Source organism: Myotis yumanensis, unplaced genomic scaffold, assembly GCF_028538775.1.
Source record: "Myotis yumanensis isolate MYYU_CA2020_CCGP unplaced genomic scaffold, mMyoYum1.0.hap1 SCAF_6, whole genome shotgun sequence".
Classification (NCBI taxonomy): domain Eukaryota; kingdom Metazoa; phylum Chordata; class Mammalia; order Chiroptera; family Vespertilionidae; genus Myotis; species Myotis yumanensis.
Genome location: NW_027223757.1, coordinates 96,622,864 through 96,635,831, shown reverse-complemented (window position 1 = coordinate 96,635,831; position 12,968 = coordinate 96,622,864). Strand labels below are relative to the sequence as shown.

General features: G+C 47.2%; 1 long non-coding RNA gene and 3 other non-coding genes across 4 annotated transcripts; all 4 read left to right on the top strand.

The window, feature by feature from the left end:
- The first annotated feature begins 332 nt into the window (after positions 1-332).
- LOC139013291 (uncharacterized) lies at positions 333-2,025 on the top strand. The gene is made up of 4 exons (XR_011471965.1): positions 333-703; positions 905-940; positions 1,440-1,604; positions 1,822-2,025. It is a non-coding gene; the product is annotated as an uncharacterized lncRNA (long non-coding RNA).
- Positions 751-811, top strand: LOC139013354 (small nucleolar RNA SNORD48). The gene has a single exon (XR_011472005.1). It is a non-coding gene; the product is annotated as a small nucleolar RNA SNORD48 (small nucleolar RNA).
- On the top strand, positions 1,274-1,341 carry LOC139013351 (small nucleolar RNA SNORD52). Its single transcript, XR_011472002.1, has one exon. It is a non-coding gene; the product is annotated as a small nucleolar RNA SNORD52 (small nucleolar RNA).
- On the top strand, positions 1,632-1,711 carry LOC139013413 (small nucleolar RNA ZL8). The gene has a single exon (XR_011472052.1). It is a non-coding gene; the product is annotated as a small nucleolar RNA ZL8 (small nucleolar RNA).
- Positions 2,026-12,968: the final 10,943 nt, after the last annotated feature.

Sequence of the window (12,968 nt, the reverse complement as noted above, 5' to 3'; positions counted from 1 at the left end):
CGGGCGACAGCCCCTGGGGTGAGCGGAGCCCACGCTGGGCCCGGCGAGGACCCGGAGCGGGAGTCCCGCCCCCCCGGAGGCCCCCGGGAACGCTCGCTGCGCGCGCATCGGCGGCGCGGACTGCCTCCCGCCTGGCCAGTCGGGGCACCTGTTTTTTGTTTTTCAAGTACTATTCACAAAATATCTCTGAATAGTTGCCCTGGAGAGTGTGAAACATTCACTGATGGCCTCTCTCACTTTATTTTATTCTTGTTTGGACGAACAATGGGGAAATGTCGCAGGTGGAAGCAGGCATCTAAGAGGACAGCTACGGCCGCCAGGCCCGGGCTCACGCCGCCATAAATAGCCCGGCCTCGGGCCCGTGTGCCTCTTTGTCCCGGGACCTGCCTCATGGGGTCTGTGCGGGAAGCGCGGTGCCAGCCTGCCCCCAAAGCGGGGGATGGTGGGGGCCCGGCGTCCCTGCCATCTGTGCGCGGTTCCCGGCAGGTTCTACGGGGCCCTGCCGCGGAGGGGACCGCAGTCCCGGGCTGAGCGGGATGAGTCGCCATTTCAGACGAGAGTGTCTGATACCTGCGTGGCGCCACTGCTTGGAACTGACCCAGCCGGGCATGGGGGCTCGGCTAGAGTCGTCCCGGCCTCCGCTGCCTCACTGGTTTCTTTGTGGGCTCCGGGCCCCCGCGGGCGGGCCTACAGCGCCTGGAGGGTAAGTGGGTGTGCGAGGCGGAATGGCTGCGCTCGCCGGGGTAGGACGGGGATGATGACCCCAGGTGACTCTGAGTGTCTCTGACGCCATCACCGCAGCGCGCTGACCACCTCCCCCGGGGCTGGGTCCCTGGTGCCTGGGGAGAAGTTGGTGGCCGGGAACCCTTATTAACCGCTTACTCCTGTTTCATTTCTCCTTTAGGGGTGTAGGTGTCCACCGGCGGCTTCCTGAGGAAAGGTGAGTGGGAGGTGTGAGAGCTCTAGGTGCCGCTCGGAGACCGTCCTCTTTCATGGCTCTCCGGAGCCTGCTGCTTTCCAGTGAACAAATGCAACGATGTATACATTCCATTTCATTTGGTGATTTTTCTAGGGACACTTTTTGGTTTACATACTCCGGTGGTGATTGCTTTTGGAAAATCTGTAACTTCGTATATGTTGTTTCTCCATCACTTTTCCTACATTCTGTGCAGTTCTAACTTATTTTCTACCTCTTTCCTTTCCCATCCTGTGTCTTTGAATGCACTAGATCCCTTCCCAGAATGGCTTTCCCTGATCCAGGTCTCCCTAAGCTGGGAATGATGATTTCTCAGACTAGAGTCTCTGACGCTGGCTCTGAAGTGAAAAATTAAGTTCTGACTCGTTTGGGGAACTCTGGATATTTGGGTCTCTGAGAAGAGCTCATGGGTGGGTCCTACCTCGGTTTGTCCTCACTGGCTGTTCCGTTTTCATCTTTCTAGCATGAGTTCTGGTAGCCCAGCGAGGGCAGTGCCCTTTCAGAGATCCGCCCCTGACCTGGTGGACAGCCTGCGTTACTCCTGTTGGAGGGCTGGCATGCCTAGGTGGTGAATGGTTCCTGCCACTTCCGGTTATGACAGCCAGGGTCGTCCTCTCTGGCTACTATGGTGAGTCTCTGGTTTTTCTTGCAACCCCAGAGTGGTAGTGATGACCTGGTTGGACTAGAGTCTCTGAGCATTTCTCTGAGGATCTTGGAAACCATCTGACCCACTCACACCATCTCCCTTTTACATCCTGTGGCAGCTTCCCTGCCTGCCCAGCTTGGTGTTTTTGATGGCCGTTACCTGTATGGTTCTAATACATGCTTCTTTTGTGAAATTTCAGGGTTTTGCTCACTCAAAGGATGCTATCTGGTGTTGGGCAGATCCTAGGAACTCCCATCTTTCCTGCATTAGCCAGTGTGAGCAGCTGTCAACTGGCCGGAGGAAAATACTGCCTAGAAATTTGGGAACAAATATCAGTAGCTTTCGCTTCTTTAAACAGGTATATGGTTTTATCAAAATGATTCCAATAAAACATTAAAGCAAACGGAGTGGATTCTTTGGTCTCAGTGAAAACAAGATGGTTCAAAAAAGCCTTTTGCCGAGTTGGTTAAAACAGGTTGTTTAGATGCATTTTAAAAGAATATACTGGTGGTTGCAGGGAATGGGGAGTTTAATAGGTTATAGTTTTACAGGATTAATAACGTTATGGAGAGGGTTGGTAGTGTTGATATGGAATTGAACCCAGGACCCCCTGGTGTGCAGGCTAATGTTCTAACCACTGTAGCACTGGTCAGGGCTTCAGGTGGTAATTTTTTAAAAATACTAATTTCAGAGAGGGAGAGAAAGACACATCAATGATTATCTCATTGATTGGCTGCCTCCTGCACGCCCCCTACTAGGGATCTAGCCCACAACCTGGGCATGTGCCCGACACGACCACTGAGCCCCAATTCTTATCTGAACATTTCTAGATTGATCCCCACCACTTAAACTGATCAAAGATCTTTTCCATCTGTTATTTTTCTTTCTTTTTTTAAAATATATTTTATTGATTTTTCACAGAGAGGAAGGGAAAGAGATAGTCAGAAACATCAATGAGAGAGAAACATCAATCAGCTGCCTCCTGCACATCTCCCACTGGGGATGTGCCTGCAACCCAGGTACATGCCCTTGACTGGAATCGAACCTGGGACCTTTCAGTCCACAGGCCGACGCTCTATCCACTGAGCCAAACCGGCTTCGGCCATCTGTTATTTTTCTTAGTCACTTTTGCTAGTTTTTCTTGAATTGCCTTGTTACTCCTAGAGGGCAAGGTCACCTCCCATTTGCTATTCTCTGGTCAAGGCTTTCCCTGAGCGTTCAGTCTTAGGCCCCACATTTAGGATTATCCCTGTTTAAAAAGAACATGTTTTCTAAAAGGTGGATTTAATTAAAATCCTTCACTTGGCTCTAATGTCCTTAGGGCAAGAACCGAACTAATCTGTACCAGTTAAGGTTACTTTTATAGAGGTATCTGGGATGGTGCTGGGGGTAGAAGAATTGGACTTTTTCCTCCATGGAAATACTTAATTACCATTAAATATTAGTGATAGAAGATCCCAAGCACATGATTCCATTTGGATCTCAGGCCTCATTTTGTATATCTTAGCCACTTTCTGCATGCTTTGGTTCACTTCATTGAATCCCTAAAAATGAACTTTGTCCACTTTATAGCCAAGAAAAGGAAGGCTCCCTGGTGTTAAATAATTTGCTTAAGCCCAGAGATGGGAAGTACCAGGATTCAAATTCCATTGTCCCCCCTGTACCCAACCATCACCCACCTTCTGAGCATGTTTTCCTTTTTCTCCCAATCAGAGGAAACCACCAGCTGAATTGTGGCTTTATCATTCCTTACCTGACTTGAAAAGGTTTCATATTGATTTTTAGAGAGGCAGGGAGAAAGAAACATCGGGTCGGTTGCCTCCTGCTTGCCCCTTACTAGAGATGGAGCCTGCAACCCGGGCTTGTACCCTGACCGGAAATCCCAACTGGCAACTGGTTCATGGGAGGATGGCCAAAGCAACTGAGTCACACTGGCCAGGGCTCCTGGCTGTTCTTTATGCTTTTATTCTGCATCCTTGATACAATGCTTGGATTTATATCTTGAGTTTCATAAATATGGATTAATTCTAGTTCTATTGCAACTGTTTTTCATAATCCATTTTTTTTTTCCATTTTTTTGGTTAATCCTCACCTGATGATATTCCCATTGATTTTTAGAGAGTGGAAGTGGGGAGAGAGACAGCGATTGGTTGCCCCCTGCATGCACTCAACCAGGGCTGGGGAACCTGCAACCAAGGTTGCCTTTTTTAGAACCAAACTGGGACCCTTCAGTCCACAAGCTGATGCTCTATCCGCTGAGCCAAACTGGCTCGGGCTCATAAGTGCACTTTTTTAGGGTGACTGGCACATAGGAAGTATAGTGGATGGCTAAGATTCTGGTGTCAGACAACACTTGACTGTAATTTTGGCTAAGTTTGCTTACAATTTCCTCATTTGTAAATGGATAAAATAGTACCTACCCTTACAGAGTTGTTAAAGATACGTAAATGCAGCCGAACCGGTTTGGCTCAGTGGATAGAGTGTCGGCCTGCGGACTCAAGGGCCCCGGGTTCGATTCCGGTCAAGGGCATGTACCCTGGTTGTGGGCACATCCCCAGTGGGGGGCGTGCAGGAGGCAGCTGATCGATCTCTCTCATCGATGTTTCTAACTCTCTATCCCTCTCCCTTCTTCTCTGTAAAAAATCAATAAAATATATATTAAAAAAAAAAAAAGATACGTAAATGCAGCCTTAACTGGTTTGACTCTGGATAGAGCATCAGCCTGTGGACTGAAGGGTCCCAGGTTTGATTCCGGTCAAGGGCATGTACCTTGGTTGCGGGCACATCCCCAGTAGGGGGTGTGCAGGAGGCAGCTGATGTTTCTAACTCTACCCCTCTCCCCTCTCTGTAAAAAATCAATAAACTAAAAAAAAAAAGATACTTAAATGCACTGAAAACAGCGCCTGGCACATAGCAAACCCTATTTAGGTTATTAGCCACAGTCATTTCAAATAGCTATTAACTTCCACAGCCTAGTCAGCACCTTACCCTTCATTAACCCCTGGCTGGCATTTAGATGGTCAGCTTATCCCTAGGGTCTGTTGGTTCCATTGCCCTAATTTCTTAGAGTTGATGATTTGAGAAGACCTCCACCCCAAGACACTTTCTCACCCCATCAGGTCCTAGGAGTGGAACAACTTCAGAAGTAAACAGTCTTCCCTCCCACCCCACGGAGCAGATCTCCCCGAAGCTCTCCTGGTAGTTAGCAGAATCTGGCCTAGCTCAGCCACCCAGACAGCGAACCCCCTGGGGCCTGGCCGCCTGTCTCATCCCAGGGATACTCAACAGTGCCCACCCCTCCAGACACCACCCTGCCAGCTGCCCTGGCTAGAACCCTTGGAGTCTGCTGGACTCCTTTTCTTGCACACTGGATCCAATTTACTAGCAAGTCATGCTGGCACTACCTTGAAAGCACTAGGTTAGACCACTTCTCAGACCCCTGCTATTCCACTCTGCTGGGAGCCACCATCAGCTCACCCAGACCGCCCACCTACATGACCCCAACAGCTGCTAAGGGGCCGGCTGCCCCCCGGGACCCATGGCGGTCTATCTGCACAACAGCCAGAGGGGTTCTTCCAAATCATGACTTGGGTTCGGGTTCTTGTGCCAAAAATTCTAGTGAAAGCCCGTCTTTACAGGGACCATCCACCAAGGGCCTCCTAGTCTAGCTGTTACCTCTGACTTCATCTCTCCACTGAGCACAAAGCCGGGAGCTGGTGGCTGCTCCTGCCTGGGTCCAGGGAGTAGTCTTCCTGCCACTTGGGTCAGCCTTGGTCTGTGGGGCGGACCCAAACTTGCACCAAGGAAGCCTGTGAATGTCATTTACTAGGTGTAATGGTTAATAATGCAGATTTTGTAATCAAAGAGAACACGATAATTTCAAGAGAAACATCAAAAGTGCTTTATTCAAAGTAATGTCCATCACTAGCTACACATTTCCCCCATCTTTCAGGTAATTTGTGGATACCGTCCCAATAGAACTTTTCTTGTTTTGAGGCAAACCATTCAGAGACCCAATTTTCCACTTGGTACGTTTTGAAGTGCTGCTCAGAAAGTGTGTGCCATCGATCAGAACAAGTGGTCATCTGAAGGAGCAAGGTCTGGTGAATATGGTGGGTGGGTTAATACTTCCCAGGCAAGATCTTTTAACACAGCGGTTCTCAACCTGTGGGTCGCGACACCTTTTGGGGGTCGAATGACCTTTTCACAGAGGTTGCCTAAGACCATCAGAAAACACATAATTACATATTGTTTTTGTGATTAATCACATGCTTTATGTTCAATTTGTAACAATGAAATTGGGGGTCACCACAACATGAGGAACTGTATTAAAAGGTCGCGGCATTAGGAAGGTTGAGAAGCACTGTTTTAACGTGTCTTTAACTGGTTTTGAAGTGTGTGATGGTGCGTCATCATGAAGCAAAATTACTTTGCCGTGTCTTCTGGCACATTCTGGTCATTTCACGATCAAAGCGTGATTCACATTGATTATTTGTTGTCGGTAGCGATCAGTATTAACGGTTTCACCTGGTTTTAGAAACTCATACTACACCACACCTTCCTGATCCCACCAAATGCAGAGCACTGTCTTCTTTCCGCAGTGATTTGGCCTTGCGGTCGATGTTGATGGTTGACCTGGATCAACCCATGATTTTGTGCATTTGGGATTCTCAAATCCACTTTTCATCGCCAGGCACAATTTGATGCAAAAAAGTATTCTTTCGTGCTGTTGAAGCAACATTTTACTGATGACTTTTCAGTTTTCCATTTGTCTTTTGTTCTGTTGATGTGGCACCCACTTTCCTTCCTTTAAAATCTTTCCCATTGCTTGTAAACGATCAGAAATTGTTTGCTGGGCAACATTTAATCTTTTTGCAAGTTTTTATTTTTTTAAAATATCTTTTATTAATTTTTTACAGAGAGGAAGGGAGAGGGATAGAGAGTTAGAAACATCGATCAGCTGCTTCCTGCACACCCACCACTGGGGATGTGCCCGCAACCAAGGCACATGCCCCTGACCGGAATCGAACCTGGGACCCTTCAGTCCGCAGGCCGACGCTCTATCCACTGAGCCGAACTGGCCAGGGCTGCAAGTTGTTTTTGAGTTTGACACGCATCTTCATCCAATAATGCTTGTAATTGTTGGTCTTCAAACTTTTTAAGCTGACCTGGATGTTCATTGTCTTTCACATTGAAATCATCATTTTTAAAGCGTTTAAACCAGCGTTCACAAGTATCTTGAGATGGAGCATGTTCACCATAAGCTTCCTGAAGTATACGATAACTTTTTCTTCAAAATAAAGTAATGAATTAAAACTTCCAGCAAATGCTCTTTTTTGGGCATGAAATTTGACATTTTTAAGTGTAAAAATATCTATGATGTTAACACCTTCAGCAGATTTGACATGAAGTTTTGAAGCTTGCTGTCAATACAACAAAATAGCATACATATCAAATTGCATATATATCAACTATGTGTAACTCCATCTATTGAAAAAAATCTGGATTATTAACCGGTACACCTAGTAGATTGTGAGGAAATCCTGGAGGCGAGAAATAAACTGACAAACTGCTTTGGATGTTGCTTGTGGGAATGTGACTTTATATAAGCCCTTTGGAAAACAATTTGGCAATATCTTAAATATGAAGCAATTTTTTTTTAAATCCAGTGTTTCCACTTCTGATAATACACCCTAAGCAGACTCACGTGCATATAGGGTTAATGCACACAAAAGTCCTCGCTAGCAGAAGAAAAGGAAACTACTCCAACATTCTGCAGCAGGAGAATGGATAAAGCGTCTGTTTGTACAGTCCACGGCAGCAATGAAGCGTCGCCTGCAGCAGTGGTGTGACTCGCACACCGGCATGGGTTAGTCTCACAATGTGAAGAAAAGGGCAGCCCACAGAAGGACACATGTAGTGTGTGATGTTTAACAACATTTACAATGGGAGAGCATATTAGAAAAGTATAGTAAAAGCAGCAACAAATGTAGTGGTTACCTGGGCTGTGACACGATAAGGGGGTGGGTAGGGAGACGGATGCAGTCACGGAGGTGGACATGGAACTCCATGGGAGCTCATGACAATATTTTTCATATTTTTGTGTCTGAACTATTAAATCTTTTTATTTTAGAGAGAGACATTGATTTGCTGTTCTACTTATTTATGCATTCATAGGTTGATTTTTAAAAAATATATTTTTTCACAGACAACGGGGTAAGGGCAGGATTGGGGGGTGAGGGGACAATGAGGGGTTAAAGACATATTTGTAATACCTTAATCAATAAAAAATTTAAAAATATATATTTTTATTGATTTTAAGGGAGAGAGAAACATTGATGTGAGAGTGAAACACTGATAGGCTGCCTCCTGCACGCCCCCTGCCGGGGATCCAGCCACAACTCTGGCAAGTGCTGCCCTGCTAGGGAATCAAACCAGCAGCCTTTTAGTGCTCAGAGGGATGCCCAACCAACTGAGCCTTACTGGCCAGTTATATATACCAGTATATTTCAGAGAGGGAGAGGGAGAGAGACAGAAACATCAGTGATGAGAGAGAATCATTGGTTGGCTTGCAGCCCTCTCCCGCCCGCCCCCCCCGCCCCCCTCAACTAGGGATCAAGCCCCAAACCCAAGCAATGCCAACCAGGCCATTGGTTGATTCTTGTATGTGCCCTGACGAGGGATCGAACCTACAGCCTTAGCATATCGGGACATCGATTCTCTAAACAACTGAACTACCCAGCCAGGGCTGAACTGTTTTTAAAAAATATGTTTTTATTGATTTCAGAGAGAGAGAGAGAGAGAGAGAGAGAGAGAAACATCAATGATGAGAGAGAATCATTGATTGGCTGCCTCTTGCATGCCCCCTACTGGGGATTGAGCCTGCAACCTGGGCATGTGCCATGACTTGGAATCAAACTGTGACCTCCTGGTTCATAGGTCGATGCTCAACCATTGAGCCACACCAGCCGGGCTGAACTATTTGTTAACTTAAAAACATGATTGGGAACCTGTGAATCTCAAAGGGCTGAACAAAACCAAAGCTAAGCCACCCCACAGGGACACTACCGGGCTCCAGAGCTGGGGCTCCCGTGGAAGACAACTGTTTCCAAGGTGAGGCAGAATGAAGACATGGGCTCACTCAGGCCCACAGGGACAGGTCAGGAGGCGCAGTAACAGGTGATGAAAACCTCAGAGAACAGAACTCCTGCAGGCTGAAGGGAGTCTGAGACAAAGGGAAGAATTTAATCCATTGTACAGGAACAGAGCATTATAAAAAAGGCAGATTTGAAAAAGAAGCAAGTGAAGCAAATAGAAATTGTAGAATTGAAATAAATACATAACACAATAAATATGTTAAGTAACAGACCAGCATAAAGAAGTAGTGACTTAGAAAAAATCATCCACTATGTGGAGTAGAGAAAACATGAATACTATGGAAGGTGAGTTAACGAGGGGCGGGATGAGATGATCTGGCCTTCAGCATTTTTTGGGTAAGCTGCCCTCATCTGCTCTGGTGCAATGGCGGCATCCTTAGCTCTGCCCAGTGGCATATGTGGGCATCTGGCGTTGAGCAGCCAGGGCTATCTGTTAGTTAGACTATTTTTTTAAAGTATAATTTTATTGATTTCAGAGAGGATGGGAGAGGGAGAGAGATAGAAACATCAAGGATGAGAGATAATCATTGATGGGCTGCCTCCTGCATGCCCCCTACTGGGGATCAAGCCTGCAACCCAGGTATGTGCCCTTGACTGGAATCGAACCCAGGACCCTTCAGCCCGAAGGCTGACGCTCTATCCACTGAGCCAAACCAGCTAGGGCTGTTGTTTATTTATTGTAGAACTTTCTCGTCCGTTAACATCCTACTTCACGATTGTCTTTGATTGTGTTATTTCCCAAAGAACAAGGAAACATTATTCTAAGTATCTGCTGACTTTTTAAAAATGTTTTTTATTAATTTCAGAGAGAGGCAGGGAGAGGGAGAGAGAGATAGAAACATCAATGATGAGAGAGAATCATTGATTGGCTTCCTCCTGCACACTCCCCACTGGGGATGAAGCCCACAACCTAGGCCTGTGTCCTGACTGGGAATTGAACCGTGACCTCCTGGTTCATAGGTCGATGCTCAACCACTGAGCCACACCATCTGGGCTCTGCTGACTCTCAAAATGTTAAACTGTATTGCCCCCAGTCAGGTGAGCCTCAGGTGGAAGAGGGTCACATTCTTGCCTGGCTATTGCCTGTCATTAAATCATTAAATTCTAAAGAATGTAGGCAGATAGAAATGTCAGCCAATTATCCCCAGTGTAATGCTATGTCAGGCAATAAACAGGGAGCTGTCTCTAAAGGGCCTGGCAACAGGGCGGGGACACCCTGGATGGGAAGCCTCCCTCCCAGCAGAAGGGAGGAAGTGACTGCTCCCCCGGGTTGATTTCTCATAAAGGAGGCTGAGCAAATACCGTAAACAATTACTGCTTAGTAATTTTATTATGGAACTTTTATACGGGAGAAGAGGTTCTTCCGTCTTCTGTGGAGCTGTGACCCCTACGGGTGGTGGGAGTTGCAGGCGGGACTCAGGGAGATCCAGAAACCTAGAAATGGACTCAGTGGCCTTTGAGGATGTTAATGTGGAGTTCACCAAGGAGGAGTGGGCTTTCCTGGGTCCGACCCGGAAGAAACTCTACACAGAAGTGATGCTGGAAACCTTCTGGAACCTGGCATCCGTTGTTTATAATGCTTTTTCTAGCATGTATTTTAGAAGAAAAATGTGAAGACCATGACAGTGAAGATCAGTATGATAATCGTGGGGTGAATCTTAGCAGTCATATGGTAGAGAGTCTCTGTATAAGGAAGCATGGTAGTCAATGCAGACAAAACTTCAGCCAGATTCCAAATCACAGTGAAAAGAAGGAAACTCCTACTGAGATAAAACAACTAAATCCAGGTTGTGTAGGCAAATCTTCATGCGTTATTTAGCTATATATATAAAAAGCCAGAGACCATAAGGGCCATAACAACCATAACGACTGGTCGCTATGATGCCCACTGTGGCCAGCGAACCAGCCCAATCAGGGAGTGGGGCTGGCTGGCCAACCTCGCAGCCCCTCCCCCTGCTGGCCTGCCCCTGATTGGACTCTCCCACCCCAATCAAGAGCAGGGAAGCCGACCAAACGCCCCCCCCCCCCCCACCAGTTCCACCCCTGATCAGCCAGCCCCACCACAGAGGCCCTCAGCTCCTCCCCCCAGGTGGCCTGCCCCTATCGCACCGCGGACCCAATAGGGGGCGGGGCTGGCCAGCCAACGTCCTGCAGCCTGTCCCCCAGGTTGCTGGCCCCCAATCGACCCCCCAACCACAATCGGGGGCGGGGCCCGCCATCCAATTGCCTGCACCCCCTTCCCCCAGCTGGCCTGGCCCTGGTCAGGGATCGGGGTGGTCTGGCTGGCCAACCTCCCACCATCTCCTCCTCCCAACAGACCCAGCCCCAATCTGCCCTGGTTGGGGCCAGGCTGGTTGAACCCCACCCATGCACAAATTCATGCACTGGGCCTCTAGTCCTTTAATAGCCACCTGAGCTCTCACATTGGACTCAAACTATACCTGTGTCAGGAATATGAAGAAAACTCTTATAAAGGTAAGGAATCTGAGAAAGCTTTCAAGCATCACCAACATATTCAAAGACACAGCCCCAGTGGGAAAGCTTTCCACTGTTCAGCTTCCCTTAGAAATCATGAAGGAACGCATATTGGTGGGAAACCGTATGAGGGTGAGCAACGTGGGAAAGCCTTCAGTTCTCTCAGCTCTCTGGGAACACATAAAGAAATCATGACGGAAAGAAGCCTCATGCATGTAAGGAATGTGGTAAAACTTTCCTTTATCCCCCTTTCCTTAGAATTCATGAACGAATGCCTACTGGGGAGAAACCCTATGAATGTAACCATTGTGGTAAAGCTTCTCTCATCCAACTTCCCTCATATATCGTGTAAGAATATACTGGGGGAAACCTTATGAATGTAAGCAATGTGGGAAAACCTCCAGTCGGCTCACACCTTCAAAGACATCAAAGAACTCATGACAGAAAGCAGCCTCGTGAATAAGGAATGAGGTAAATCTTTTATCCCTTTTCTCTTAGATATCATGAAATGTATATGGGGAAGAAACTCTCTGAATGAAAGCCATGTGGGAAAGCCTTTATTCATCCCAGTTCCCGTCAAATTCACAAAAACACTCATAGTGGAGAGAAGCCATATCAATGCAAGGAATGTGGTAAAGCCTTCAGGTTCACTAGTTTTTTCAGAAATGTGAAAACAAAACCTCTTGATGAACTGTGAATGTAAAGAATCGCGGAGAGCCTGCGTCTGTCTCTCAGCTGTGCCGTCCCCTGTGATTATCCGTATTGGGGTGGACCCTAGAGACGTAAGTGTCAGGAAGCATTCATTTCTCCCAGGTTATTGTAAAGGATGAAGGAACTCACTGGAGAGAAGCCCTGTTATGTAAAGATGGTAGAAGAGCCTTCAGACATCCTAGTTCTTTACAAAATCATGAAAGGACTCACACCCAGGATTAAGGGTATGAACATGAGGAATGTGGAAGAGCCTTTCAGGACGTGTGAGAATGCACCCGCAGAAAGAGTGTATACATACAGCGAAGGGGGCGAAGCCTTCAGCTGGCCCTCTTCCTTGGAAAGGCCAGGAAAAAACTCAAAGCAGAGAATTGTATTGAATGTAAAAATGTAGGAAAACCTTCATGTTGCCTCATATCCCTACAATACCATGTGAGGATGGACACTGTATAATTGACAACTGTTATGCCCAGATTTCAAGATCCTCAAGAAACCAACATCAGGGAGCCAGCCAGTCCGATGTAAAAGCATAAGAGTCTGTATTTCAAGCTAGCTTGAGCTCCCCGTCCACCAGACTCACCGACACAATGGCAAGCCAAGTGGCCGAGAGAGCGACCCCTGAGTAGAGACAGGTTTTATAGGGGGAGTTGGAGTAAGGGGAGGAGAAAGGACTGTGCTCTGCCAATTGGCCAGGCGCAAGTCAGTGTCTTGTTCCTGGGTGTGGCTAGCAGAGTCTTAGACTTCCGGGAAGAAGCTCCTTGCCAAGCACGTGGCCAAGGTAAGATGGAGGACGTAGCCCTTACCCTGGGGCAAGATGGAGGGTGTAGCCCTTACCCTGGGGCAAGATGGAGGGCCTAGCCCTCGCCCTTTCAACAACTAAAACAAACTTTAAAATTTTAACAAATACTTTCAATGTAGCTTGAAAACTACACTTAAAAAATCTATTAGTGTAACTAACTGGAACACCTAAGCCTGTTGCAAATTAAATCATATACTCCCCAAAACT